Source organism: Cynocephalus volans, chromosome 13 (assembly GCF_027409185.1).
Source record: "Cynocephalus volans isolate mCynVol1 chromosome 13, mCynVol1.pri, whole genome shotgun sequence".
NCBI lineage: Eukaryota > Metazoa > Chordata > Mammalia > Dermoptera > Cynocephalidae > Cynocephalus > Cynocephalus volans.
Window position 1 is genome coordinate 82,809,531 of NC_084472.1, and position 14,088 is coordinate 82,823,618.

The following is a 14,088-nucleotide window of genomic DNA, read 5'->3' on the forward strand; positions in this document are numbered from 1 at the left end:
GTTTTATTTAATCAAGATTGGCATCCACATTGGCTAACAACCTATCTGCTGTTGTCATTAGCCGGTTAACAAAATCCGAAAAAGGCTCTTCAGGCTCTTGTTTTACTCCTGTAAGTGAAGCACTTGAATCCCTCTTAGCTGGGACCCTTCTCCAAGCCTTTAAAGCGGCTGTTTGAATTTGGGAAAATAGACCTGGGTCATAGTTTTTTTGTTCCTCAATACTAGAATAGTCACCGGAGCCAGTCAACATATCAAGACCCCAATCTTTATCAGCCTGAAGGTTTTTTCTAGCAATGTCTTTGCAGTTTTCAAAAAATTTGGACTTCCTGAGTAAGTGATCACCCCCCGAGAGTGTGGCTCTGACAAGGGTGTTCCAATATATAGGAGTGAGCCAGCTTTCAGCCACAGATTCAAATATAGCAAGAGTATAAGGCGCTGTGGTCCCATTTTGGGAAATGGCGCTTTTTAGCTCTTTGATAACATTAAGTCGCAGCCTGTCATGTTTGCGGGTAATTCGTCCCACGTTATCCACAGATTCGGATACTGGGAAGGCCTCAAGTTGGTCAAAAAGACTTTGAACTACATGAATGGGAGCTCTTTCTGTGGGGGGGCGCTAACTTGTTGTTTAATGGAGGGCAATAGCCAGTCGCTTTAGTTTGACATGTTGTATTCTTATGTTTTGTTTGTAATTCTTGCAGTTTGGTCGTTAAGACCCGGAGTTTTTCCTCTAAGAGAATTTGTTTTTCTAATTGTTGAACTTTTGACTCTAAATTTTTTAAAGGATCTGATACTGTCACCACCGCAGGAGCGGAGGGCAAATTGTAAGGGGGAGAGTGCGACAAAGGCTGAGCCAAGAATGCATCATCTGATGCATGGTATTCAGCTGCCTCTGTGTCTAGATAGCTCCAATCCACCTCAGAGGGATCAGAATTTAGAGGTTTCTCTTTATTTTAAAGTTTCAATACCAGATATTTTGGGGGCATTTTGGGTTTAACAGCAGGTGTCGTGGCCTGTTCTGAATCATCCTCTAGAGATATGAGATCTATGTTTTCGTCAGGAGATGGAGAAGAAACTCAGATGTCTGTTTTGGAACCTGCCTTTAATATTTGTTCAGTCTGGACCGTAGTTTCAGAAACTTCGGGGAATTTATCTTTATCTTGGATCATATCTTTAATTAAATTCCAAAAAGAAAAGGCAGTTACAGGGACTTTTTCCGGCCCAATAGTTTCAAAATAATCTTGCAAGGCATCACTTACTCTAACCCATTATTTATAATTAATAGTTCCTTCCTCCAGAAACCAGGGACAAAGGTCCTTCACAAAAATCAAAGAATTTAAGCAAATCACTTGACTTAATCTTTACTCCTCGCATCTTTAAAGCCTTTTGTACCTGTCTTATGTAGACGTCATGACAACTTAATTCTTGTCCCATTATCGGGCGCGCTTACTCACCTTATCCTGATGCGGCAGATTCCCACGGTGGATGAAGGTTTTACTCTTTTGTTTTCAGTGGTCAACCCTCCGATGCACCATCTTCCTCATGGTATCCCCCGTATCCAGTGCCCCACGTTGGGCGCCAGAAATGTCCTGACCTGCGGGATATTCCACACAGACCCTGGAGGGGGAAGTGGGAATTGGATGGGACAAGAGACAAGAGAAATGGAGACAAGACAGTATTCTGATCAAGTCTCGTTTATTAGCCAGAAGGTCACAGCTTATATAGCCAGCAGGAGGGAATCAGCAGATAAGGAAGTATGCAGATGTTTTCTGGGAAAAACCACAGGGCAAATCGTTCTGGGAAATGGAACATTTCTCAGCTATCTAAAGCAATGCAGCAGTGATCTACACCTAAGGCTGTGCAAGCAGTAAGAAGGAGAAAAGGGCGGAAAGGTCACAGCATTTATATCTTTAGTGCCAGAGGGCTATTGGCAGGGCTTCATGACACTGGGCAGGCTATGACCGGGATCTTTGGCCTCGGACAGATCTTAAATCTTTTTTCTTTGTAATTTTAGAATGTTCTTTTAAATACGGCTTTAGCAGTGTTCCACAAATTTTCATAGGCTTTATTTTTAGTATAATTTACTCAAGTTTTCATTTTCTTTGTGATTTTTTTTTCTTTGACTTATTTGATATTTAGAAGGGAGGTTTTTTTAATTTTCAAATTGGTTATTGGTTTCTAATTTAAGTCTTTTATCAGTTGACACACTTTATAATATCAAGCTTTTTAAATTTATTGAACATGTTTCATTTCCCAACATATGGTTTATCTTGGAGATTGCCCAATATGCACTTGACAAAGGGTATTAAAATCTCCATTGGATTCGTCTATTCCTCCTATTAGTTCTATCAGTTTTTACTCTGAGTATTTTTTGTATCAACATAATATATCCTTTAGGTTTCAACTCTCAGCAATCACAGGAAGAATAATATCAGACTTGCTTTTAATTTTTTTTATCAGTGTTTCCAGTCTAGTGTACCTTCCTGCCCTTTTTGCATGTATGAATAATTATGTTTTTGTTATTGTTTTGGAGGACTGTGGAGGAACGAACACTTCAGTGACAAGCTCTCAGGATGTCTTTATTCCCTGAGAACATCAATTCTGTGCACTAGAAGTATTTTGCACAAAATCTACTTCTAGTCATGCAAAATAAGGATAAGAAGGTGTGATGTACAAAAGAACTAACAATCAGGATGTTACAGGCATCTACCAAAAGTCAGAATGGACAGTGGTAAATATGTTGAAGTACTTTGTGGCAGAACATGTTGACTGCCTGCCCAATATCCATTCCCTCCTTTATTTTTACTAAAAGAACCCCCATTTTATTTTTATTAGCAATACAGCCAAAACAAAACCTAAAGCCAGCACCTATTTCTCAGGCTTTATTGCACTAAAGACTATAAGATATAGTCTGGTCAATGAGATTAGCTGAACCCTGTCAGGAATTCCCATGTAGCTTTGTTTTCCTGACATAGGCACCAGCCCTTCCACCTCATGGCTTCCTTATTCCTCCTGCCCAGAAAAGAGAAGAGAGGCTAGTGGTAGAAAACACAATCCTGTAACCATGAAGTAACACTGAGGATGAAGGAGCAAAAGACAAATAACTCCAGGATGTTGATGAGATCATGAAGCTACTACACCAACCTTGCGTACCCAAGTCCAGACTTAACATCTGAGAAAAAGAAGCCCTTATTTGGTTAAGCCACCATACTGTGTTTCTGTTATACCTTCTTCAGCTGAACATGATCCCTAATATCAAAAGAGAAAGTCTTAGAAAATGTATGACTGTATCAGAACCAAATTCAAACTTCTGAATGAGAGTTATACTTTGATATTTTCTATTCTTCTAGAATAGTTCCCATAAAGAATACACTTTAGAAGTTTCTATGTTATGATGCAAAGAACTCAGTGTGGATTTGCTCCATTATGCATGATTTTAGTAATCCTCCAAGCAATGTTTTTCTCTCTTTGAAATATCGCTACTTTTAATAAAATGAAACATTAAATCCAGGCTATACTGAGGAAGAATGTTGACTGCCCTTTGGTGAAACAATTTAACATCTTACATAGTTTGAAACACATTCTCAAAGTGAAATTTGTACAAAATTATTTTCATATCTGTTATCTCTGCAAATGTCTTTCTGTAAATGCCTTGGCCTAGTCTATCTGAGCTGAAATCATGCTTAACTCTCCCTTTTCTTAGGGGGAGTTATTTTTTGTTTTTGTTTTTGTTTTTGTTTTGGTGACTAGCCAGTACAGGGATCGAACCCTGAACTTTGGTGTTATCAGCACCACACTCTAACCAACTGAGGTAACCAGCCAGTCCCTTAGGAGGAATTTTAAATTCCCAGTATGCAGTGCTAATCCCTTTTGTATTATCACTCAACTTCAGAAGCAAGTTCTAACATGCGTGTGCTGAGGAATTATCAAAGCCATTTATAATCAAGCTGTCACATAAATGTCTACTGAAGCTAACTTCTACATCTAAGATAGACAGTAATTCCAGCTGGCATTTAGGATATGGCTCTGGATGTCCTAGTTGAAAGTTAATACGTGAATAGAATGCAGTGTTTCTCAGCTTTGCTAATCTAAATTAGAATATTTCATAAAGGTGAGTGCTTATTTCTGAAGGACTGTAAAATATTGCTTTGCCTCCCATGGATTTGTCACCCCTTTTCCCCTGGGTGACGGCACTGCCAAAGATTACTTAAAGCCCATCTGTTTTGAACAGTGAGAAGCCCTAGAAAGGGGTTAATATCCCAAAACTTCTTCAAGCACTAGGAGTCATTTCTTCCATTTGAGAAATTAACCACGAATTGGGGTTCTCTTTCTGCATTTATTCTCCAGACCAAGAAGTTACAGGAAGAGACGTAGGTGGGGTTTTGCTAAGTACAGTTTAACACGTTTTAAAATAAAAGCTGGTAACATTCAGTAAAAACAAGTCAGATGACATTCTATTAGGCAATTAAGTGATCCACTAACAAAGGCTTGATTTAGCCAACATTCCTTTTCCCTGTAGCAGCTTTTTAGTAACTTTACATATCAATTAGTAACTTGTCTGTCTTAGAACCAGAAGTCTTGCTGTGTTACTATTCTTATCTTGCAACAGAGACTCAATGCCCTGGGGGAAATTTCCTGTCCTTTTCAAGGTCAATATTTGAAACTGCAAGGCTTTGGAAAACCAGTCCCTGTGAGGTACATTTGCTTTATTAATCCTCTACAGTAAAACATGTGCATGAGCATACACACAAACACACACACACACACACACACACACTCACACACACACTCACACACACACACACTCACACACACACTCCTTAGCATTTTCCTATTGCTTCACAAATGAAACCAGTGGAACAGGAAAAAAAAAAAAAAAAAGACCCAGGTGTCAGTATTTAGCAAGTAAGCAAAAACTCCAGAATTGTAAATGCTGGATAGGTTTGGATCTGACAAACCTTTCAAGTCCATGAGATTAATAATGGAAAATAGAGCCTATTGTGGCTTAATCACTAGTTTAAATTAGGTCCGAGCCAAATAAAAAATAATAATAAAATAAACGATTTCAAAATATTGTTTTTGTTTTTGTTTTTTAAATGGGTTCAATACATCTACAAATTACATACACTGAGTTTTTCTATTGACTTTGGTAGCTGATTAAAATTAATATGCTAAAAGTTTGGGCAAGAAGTGATCTTTAATTTGACTTCTGAAACTGACCTTTCCATTATATTAAGAATATAAATTCATTTTATTATATTATAACCATTGTGTTCTCATTAAGACATTAAATTCAATAGATTGGACTCAGTCACCTCCTAAGATTTCTACTTATTCTATTACATAGGTAGAGACGGATGTACACATAACTGACAAGTTATCTCCCAAGTGTATAACTATGATTGAAGAGGCTGGAGCATGCCCGACTGCCTTAACCAAGCATACTATATTTATATCTGACCTTTAGTTAATGACATAACCTGCTTCTGTATGGTCTGTCAACCTCAGGATTGAGTATTTTTGCTTAAACTTTGCACACCTTTGATTGCTTCATGCTAGCAAGGTCCATCTGTTGCTGTCATTTCACAGCTTTCAATTTCAGTGTTACCTTGCTTCAAATCATGCCTCTATACAATCAAGCTGAGCTGGGAATGTCCATAGAGTAGATAATGTGGCATGATGACATAATTCACACATTTCTTTTTCTTAAAACTGCAGGTCCATTTTTAGGTGCAAGACCTTTTCGGTGCTTTTTCATTTTTGTGGCAGTCAGGACTTACCTTAGTCTCTGCTCTTCCTGTCAGCTGCCACCTCCTACTCTGTCCTGAGCTTCCACTTCTTCAAATGCCTTGCTGTCCCTAAAAACAAACACAAAGTTTGTTTATGTCTTAGGAGTTTTCCAGTTATTCATTATGTGAAACTGGCAATCATTAAAAGTAGCAACAATAAATCTGCCTGTAAAAAGATTTCAAACCTCTTACAGTCTTGGTCTTTGATCTAAAAATGACTAAGTGCCTGCCTGAGATGCTAGCAGAAAGCTAGTAAGATTTCTGTTCTGAGCTTTTATTTCTTAAGGGGAGCTCCTCACTAAACCCTTTACCCACATTCAGAAACTCAATCTAGACAAATAATAGTTGCCTCTTTGCCTCAAGTGGAAATTCTGATTTTTAAAGAATGAGCACCTTGACATATCTTCTGACTAGAGCAAACGTGATCACCACCAGAAATCTAATTTTTATAGTAGTTACCTTCCAGGACCTGATCTCTTTTTGTCTTTCAATTTTCCCCAAAAACATAGCCTATGGTTACTGTGAGGAAAATAGGATAATTTAGTCAGTCTCCCTCAACATTTCTTGTATACAAGTTGTATGTGGGTGGAGTTGGTGTGCATGTGCACCCATGTACCTTTCTAGTTCTTGCTTTTATGTGTTCTGTAGTTTGTGAAGCAGGCTGGCCTAGAGAGCTCCAGTCTAACAATAGAGCATGTTTACTCTGCTGGCAGCTGCTCAGTTTCAGTTTTTCTTTGGACCTTGCTGGTAGCAATTGAGTTTCTGAGTTTCTCCCTTGTACCACCTAACTCTTAGTGTTGTGTATGCTGGGTAAAGACTATTCCTTCTTCAACCAAGGCTCCAAGAACCATTTTGTCTGGTTACCTAGCTCGTAGACCTGCACATGAAGGGTTTGTGAATGGGTTTGAGGGGTCTGTGAGCTTCAGACCCTCGCCCTAGCTCTACAATTGGTGTCATCGGCAGGATTATGCCACATTGACGTAGTTATTTACATTTTTTACATTATCTGACAGGGATTGTTGGGGAAACTGTCTTCTAAAACAGTTGGCACCCACAACAACAGTGTCAAATGAGGCAAATACACAAAAGTGCTAATGTTCTTAAACCTTTTAAAAATTTCCAAATACTATGAATTTTTAAATTCTGCTGTGAAACTTTATAGCTCACTCATGATGAATTACAGAAAATATCTAAATGACTAAATCAGCTTCCTCTACAAAATGTCATGACACAGCTTTGGTATCCCTCCGTTCTGCCTGTTCAGTAAAAATTACAGGAGCCATCGTTTTGGACTGAGTTTCTTCACTAGGCCCCAACACAATAGAATAAAAAGCAAAATGGAATCACTCACGCTAAAAGTTTCACATCACCAAACCCAAAATAAGTTGCTACCTGATCTTCTGAGAAATCAGGAGAGAGTGATAACAGCCAATTTCCTGAACATGCCAGTTTAAATCTTCAATAGGCACAGTAAGGAAGTTTTTTCTGTTTTAATCTGTACACAAAAGAAGTAACTTTGAGCAACCTAATGTTAACCAATTAATTATTTTTTCACTGTTCTGTCTCCCTGTTCCCTCCATTCAAGGAAAGTAACTTTGAAATGACCAATCGCTTTATGTTCTTTGTTCCTTTTTAATCCTTTCTCTGTCTATAGAGCCAGGCTCTTTTATTCAGCTCATTGGAACACATATTCTAGAAAACCCAAGAGAATGACTAAATCAGTGTATTTAATGAAAGTTACATGAAATTGCTGGATATAAGGTACATTTTTAAAATTAATGGCATTTTTCTACAACACTAGTCTCAAAATATTAGTTTCTCTAAAAGTTGATAAATAAAACTTAAAATTATACAATTCTTATTGTTAAAAAGCAAGACAATTGATTTTATGAGCCTGGTTTAACCCCATTATTTATTTATTTATAAGCTGCAATTATGTACTTCCCATACAACGTAGTATAGACACTAAGAGCAAGATTGCCTGGGTTCAAACATTGGTTGTGTCACTATCTGTGTGAATTTAGACACTCTCTGCCCTGGTTTTCTCATCTGCAAAATGAAAATGATAATAATACTTACCACTCAGGATATTATGAAGATTAAGTGAATTAATACTTGGGAAACACTTGAATAGTACCTACCACAAAGTCAGTGCTTCATAAATATTAGCTATTATTTTAATGATAAAACTAATGCGTTAACACATTAGGAACTATTTGCTTAAAAATTAAAATATTACAATAAAATTAAAAATAAGCATGTATAAAAGTGCTATATATGCTTAGGAAGTGCTCAGTTTCCCTGGGCTTGACTTTCAGGACACACTTCTGCATTTCAAGCCATTCTCCAACGTCTCAGGCCCCTCCCTTAGGCCCCCACTAAAAGGAAAGTTACTGTTGCTAATTAGACCTATTTTCAGCACCAACAGGGGAAAATGAGACCACAAAGGCCTGGCTTATGCAAATCCAGTGGCTGGGCATACTCCTAAAAAGGGGTTATATATCCCTGGTAGTTGGGCATGCTCAGTAAAGTGGAGCTTATCCTCTGACCTTCCACTAGAGGTGTTAGAGGCACAGAATATTCTTGAATATGCCTGATGCATGTGATAGGATTTGACCAATGAACATGCTCCAAGAAGAGACCAACTGAGCATGTGCAAGACTATTTTACATAACTGGGAACCACCCCTATAATTGAATATGCATTAGAAAAAGAAACTATAAAAGCCAAACCCCAGCAGAAGGCAGAGTTATTGCTCACTTTCCCAGGGCCAACCCACACTTTGCTGGTTGAGGTGTGTATACTTCACTTTGTATCCAACTTACTTTCACAGCAAGAGGCTGCTCACTCTCTCAAGCTAGCCTGCACTCTGTACTGAACTTAAGTGTATATTTCTTACATATGTATTAAACTTGGTGTGGGCCTTACCCAGTCTCTGGAGCTGTGCTGCACTCTCTCTGTTTTAGTCCATTTTGTGTTGCTATGATAGAAATACCTAAGACTGCATAATTTATAAAGGAAAGAGGTTTACTTGGCTTACAATTCTGGGACAGCTGCATCTGGCATGAACCTCAGGCTGCTTCTACTCATGGCAGAAAAATACAGCAGGCAGCTGGCGGCTACAAGCAGATCACATGGTGAGAGGAAGCAAGAGAGAGAGAGAGAGAGAGAGAGGAGGTGCCAGGGTCCTTTAAACAATCAGCTCTCGTGGGAACTAATAAGAGTGAGAACTCACTCACTACCCCTCCTCCCCCAGGGAGAGCATTAATCCATTCATGAAGGATCCACCTCCATGACTCAATCAGTTTCCAACACTGCCATTGATTGGAGATCAAATTTCCACATGAGTTTTGGAGGGGACAACACATCCAAACTCCATCATTCCACCCCTGGCCCCCCAAAACTCATGTTCCTCTCACATACAAAATACAATCATTCTATGCCAACAGTCCCAAAAGTCTTAGCTTGCTCCAGCACCAACTTAAAAGTCCAAAGTCTCATCTGAGAACAAAAGCAAAAGTCCTTCCAGCTGTGAACCTGAAAAACAAAACCAAATTTATCTACTGCCAAGATACAATGATGGAATAGACATTGGGTATACATTCCCATTCTAAAAGGGAGGAATAGGCCAAAAGAAAGGAAAAACAGGCCCCAATCAAGTCTGAAACCCAGCAAGGCCGACATTATGTCTTAAAACTCCAAAATAATGTTCTTTGACTCCAAGTCCTGAATCCTGGGCACAAGTGGGCATCTGGGCCCCCAAAGCATCAGGCAGCCTTGTTCCCACAGCTCTGCCAGGCACAGCTCAGTGGGCCACACTGGTGCCTGTGGCTTTTCTAGGCCTGCATTGCACATTACCAGTGTCCCTGAAGTTCTGGGGTCCTGGCGGCAGCCCTGCTGCATTGGCTCTACTAGACATTTCCCTGGTGGGGGCTCTCTGTGGGTGCTCAGACCCCACTTTCCTGCTTGGCATTGGTCTAGTAGATGCCTCTGCAGTGGCTCTGCCCCTGTGGCAAGTCTCTGCCTGGGCACCCAGGCTTTTCCATACATTCTCTGGAATCTGAGCGGAGGCTGCCATGCCTCCACTGCTCTCACATCCTGCCGGCCTGCGGGCTTAACACGATGTGGACGTCACCAAGGTTTCAGGCTTCTACTCTCCAGGACTGCTGCATGAACCACACTTGAGGCCACTCCAGATGGAGCAGCTGGGATGCAGGGAGCAGGATCCTGAGGGCAGCTGCACCCCAGGTCTGTCCTCCAGGATAACTCAGTCCTTCTAGGCCTCAGGGTCTCTGATGGGTGGGGTGCCCTTCCAGACTTCTGAAATGCCTTCGGGGCTTTCCTCTCATTTTCTCTGCTATTAGTATCTGGCTGCCTCACTGCCAAGATAATGTCTTTAGCAACCAGTTTATCTGCTTCACCCTTGCATTGTTCTCTGGCTCTCAGCTTTTTTACCACATGGCCAGGCTGCAAGTTTTCCAAATGTTTATGCTCTGCTTCCCTTTTAAATTCTGGCTTTATGTCATACCTTTGCTGCCATAACTCAGAGTAGGATGTTAGAAGCAACCACACAGCATCCTTAATACTTTGTTGCTTAGAAATTTCTTCTGCCAAATGCTCTGGTTCACAACTCTTAAGTCCCACCTTCCACAAAGTCCAAGGGCATGGACACAATGCAGCCAAATTCCTTGCTATGGTGTAGCAAGGGTGATCTTTTGTCCAATTCCCAATAAGTTCCTCATTTCTATCTGAGACCTCATCATCTGCATGGCCTTTACTGTCCACATTTCTATCAGCATTCTGCTCACCACCACATAAGTCTCCAAGATTTTCCAAACTTTCCCTCATCTTTTTCTCTTCTTCTAAGTCCTCCAAACTCCTCCAACCTTTGCACATTACCTAGCTCCAAAGATGCATCCACATTTTCAGGTATCTGTATAGCAGCACCCCACTCCTCAGTACCAATTTTCTGTTTTAGTCCATTTTGTGTTGCTATAACAGAAATACCTGAGACTGGGTAACTTATAAAGGAAAGAGGTTTATTTGGCTTACGATTCTGAGACAGCTGCATCTGGCATGGGCTTCAGGCTGCTTCTACTCATGGTGGGAAAAAACAGCAGGCAGCCGGCAGGGACAAGCACATCACATGGCAAGAGGAAGCAAGAGAGAGAGAGAGGAGGTGCCAGGGTCCTTTAAACAATCAGCTCTCACGGGAACTAATAGAGTGAGAACTCACTCACTACCCCTCCTCCCTCAGGGAGAGCATTAATCCATTCATGAGGGATCCGCCCTCATGACTCAATCAATTTCCAACACTGCCGCATTGGAGATCAAATTTCCACATGAGTTTTGGACAGGACAACACTTCCAAACTCCATCATTCTCTGTGGAACCTATATTTCTTATCTGCTACATTAGATCTAATCTCATTTTCTACTATGACTCTGCTCTTGAATTCTTTCCTGTGGCAGAGTCAAGAACCTGGTGACAGGATGGGGTGGGTTGAGGCCGACTAATGGGCCCCCCAGTCCCTACCTCGAACATCAGAAGTGCTAATATTTTTTTCTTCCCCAATTGGGTATATACATTTCACTTTGGAGTTCAGTGCCTTACACAGAAAAAACCAACTAAAAATAGAATAGAAAATAATATGCCATTCAAAACACCAATCCATACTAAATAACAGGGAATTAAGCCAGTAAAGAAAGCACAATATCTTTCTAGAGAAACTTATAAAATTTTTAAAGTTAATCAAATGAGGCTTTAATAAAAGATGACATGTTAACATTGTAAAGCTATTAATTTTACCCAAATTTATCTATACATTTAATGTATTTATAATTAAAATCTCAGCAGAATTTCAGGAGGAACATGAAACATTGATTCTAAATATATCTTGAAAGTTTAAACATTCAGAGAAACCTAATATAATTTTGAGAAGGAAGACTAAAAATGGGAATTCACCTTACAAAATACTAAGACATATTATAATACCACAGTAATAAATATAGTATAGAATTGAGGCAGGAACAGAAAGACCAATGAAACAAGAGAGAGACCAAACAGACATATATAAATGCAAACTTTGCCTATAACAACGATAGCTTCATAGATAATAGGCCTAGCTGTAAACATAAATGTTTTAGTCAAATTTTATTAGGTTATGCTGCATAACAAACCATCCCAAAGCCTCAATGGCTTCCAACAATAAACATTTTATTTCTCACTCACAAGTTTATGATCAGATAAGAGAATGCACATTCAATTGACCAAAGGTAGGCAAATGGCCTGTCCTGACAATGGTGTAGTGAAGTATATTCTAGAAGAAGACATGTCAAAGATGGGGTTAATAATACAGCTCTGAGGAAGCAAGTGGATAATTGGGTACAGTAATCAATCTGGCATAATAAAAGAATATATAGAAAAAATGTAGGAATATAGTTTTATGACATGGAGATGACCTTGGATTGTGGGAGAGACTAAAAAAGTCATAATATAAAATACTGATAAATTTGAATAAATCAAAAGTAAACATGTATTTTCAAAAGTAACATATAGATATTACATATGTATCCTGATATATGTTGGATTGGGAAAGAAAGTTGGCAATTCACAAGAGATTATTTTCTAGAGTATAACAAGAACTCATGAAAGTCACTACATTATAAACTTCAAGATAGCAGGAATTATTTTTTTCCTGCTTTTGTCAGTGTCTTATCTCTAGTGCTCCCATGAGCATGTGGCAGTACTGTTACTCATTACTGTTAAACCTCCTTACTACTTTTTGGGAAAATAGAATAATTTGGTCAGGGCCCTCGCCTTGGGTCCAGCTGGGTGTGGTTCAGCATCATTTGTAAGCAAATTGTGTGTGTGTGTGTGTGTGTGTGTGTGTGTGTGTGTGTGTGTGGGTGGGTGTGTGGAGTTAGTGCGCATGTGTGCCAGTGTATCTTTTTAGTTTTTTTGCTATTCTTCTGTTCTGAGAGAGAGAGAGAGGAGTTTTAGTAAAGCAGGCAGGCAGGCAGGCATCGGCCCTGGGTGTCCTATTGCTCTGTAACAAATTACCACAAATTCAGTGGCTTATAACAACACAGGTTTATTCTCTTACTCTTCTGGAGGTCAAAAGCCTGAAATCAGTCTCATGGACTGAAGTCAAGGTGTCAGCAGGGCTGGTTCCCTCTGGAGGCTCTAGGGAAGAATCTGTTTACTCGCCCTCTCTAGCTTCTAGAAGTCATCGACATTCCTTGGCTCCTTCCTCCTTTTCAAAGGCCTCAGCATCGCATCATCACATCTCCTCTGCTGACTCTGCTTCTGTGCTCACGTTACCTGTCTGTCTTTGACCTTACTGCCTCCCTCTTTGTTTTGTTTTCTTGGTTTTCTGTTGGATTTTTTTGCTGCTGGCTGGTACTGGGATCCGAACCCTTGACCTTGTGCTTGACCTTGGCATTACTAGGCTGTGCACTAACCAGCTGAGCCAACCAGCCACCGGGTAATGCAGGATAATCTCCCCTGTCTCAAAATCCATAACTTAATCACAACTGCAGAGTCCCTTTTGTCATGAAAGTTTTACCTTTTCACAGGTTCCAGAGATTAGGACACAAATGCTTTTAGGAGGCCATTACTCATCCTACCACACCAGGGTTTCTCAAACTTGGCATAACTGACATTTTTGGCTGGATAATCCTTTGCTATGGTGGCTCGTCCTATGCGTTGTAGGATATTATCAGCATCGCTGCACTCTGCCCATTAGATGCCAGCACACCCCTTTCCACCAGTTGTGACCAAAAGGGCAAATCCACCACCAGTTGAGAACCATTGCTTCACCCTGCTCTGGTGATTTTGTTGTTGTTGTTCAAAGCAAATCTAATCATGTTAATCTCCTGCACAGAATTCTTTATTCATTCTCATCTGATAAACTCTTATTTACTCCTTTTCAAAATCTATTTTCGATGTCCAGGAATCTAGGTCCCCTTCCTATGTGTGCTTTAAGCACTCTGAAACTCACCCTTTTTTAGAGAACTGGTGTTTATTTCCCTTCCCTTGCCTTAGTCTGTGAGTTGTTTAGATCTCTGACTGTTATCTGTATCCATGGGTCTAGCAGTCTTCTTGGAATACGTTAGTTGCCCAATAATTGTTTTTGAATGACTGAGTAAACAGCGAATTTCATGCCTCAACTTGAATACACTCTGCAGTGGCTAAGACTGGTAAAGAAGGTTGCTACAAGATATTAACAGAAGAAAACACTCTCTCACCCTCTCTCAAGGAGACAATCCCTCAAAAGAAATTATGTTGGCTATTCAGTTAG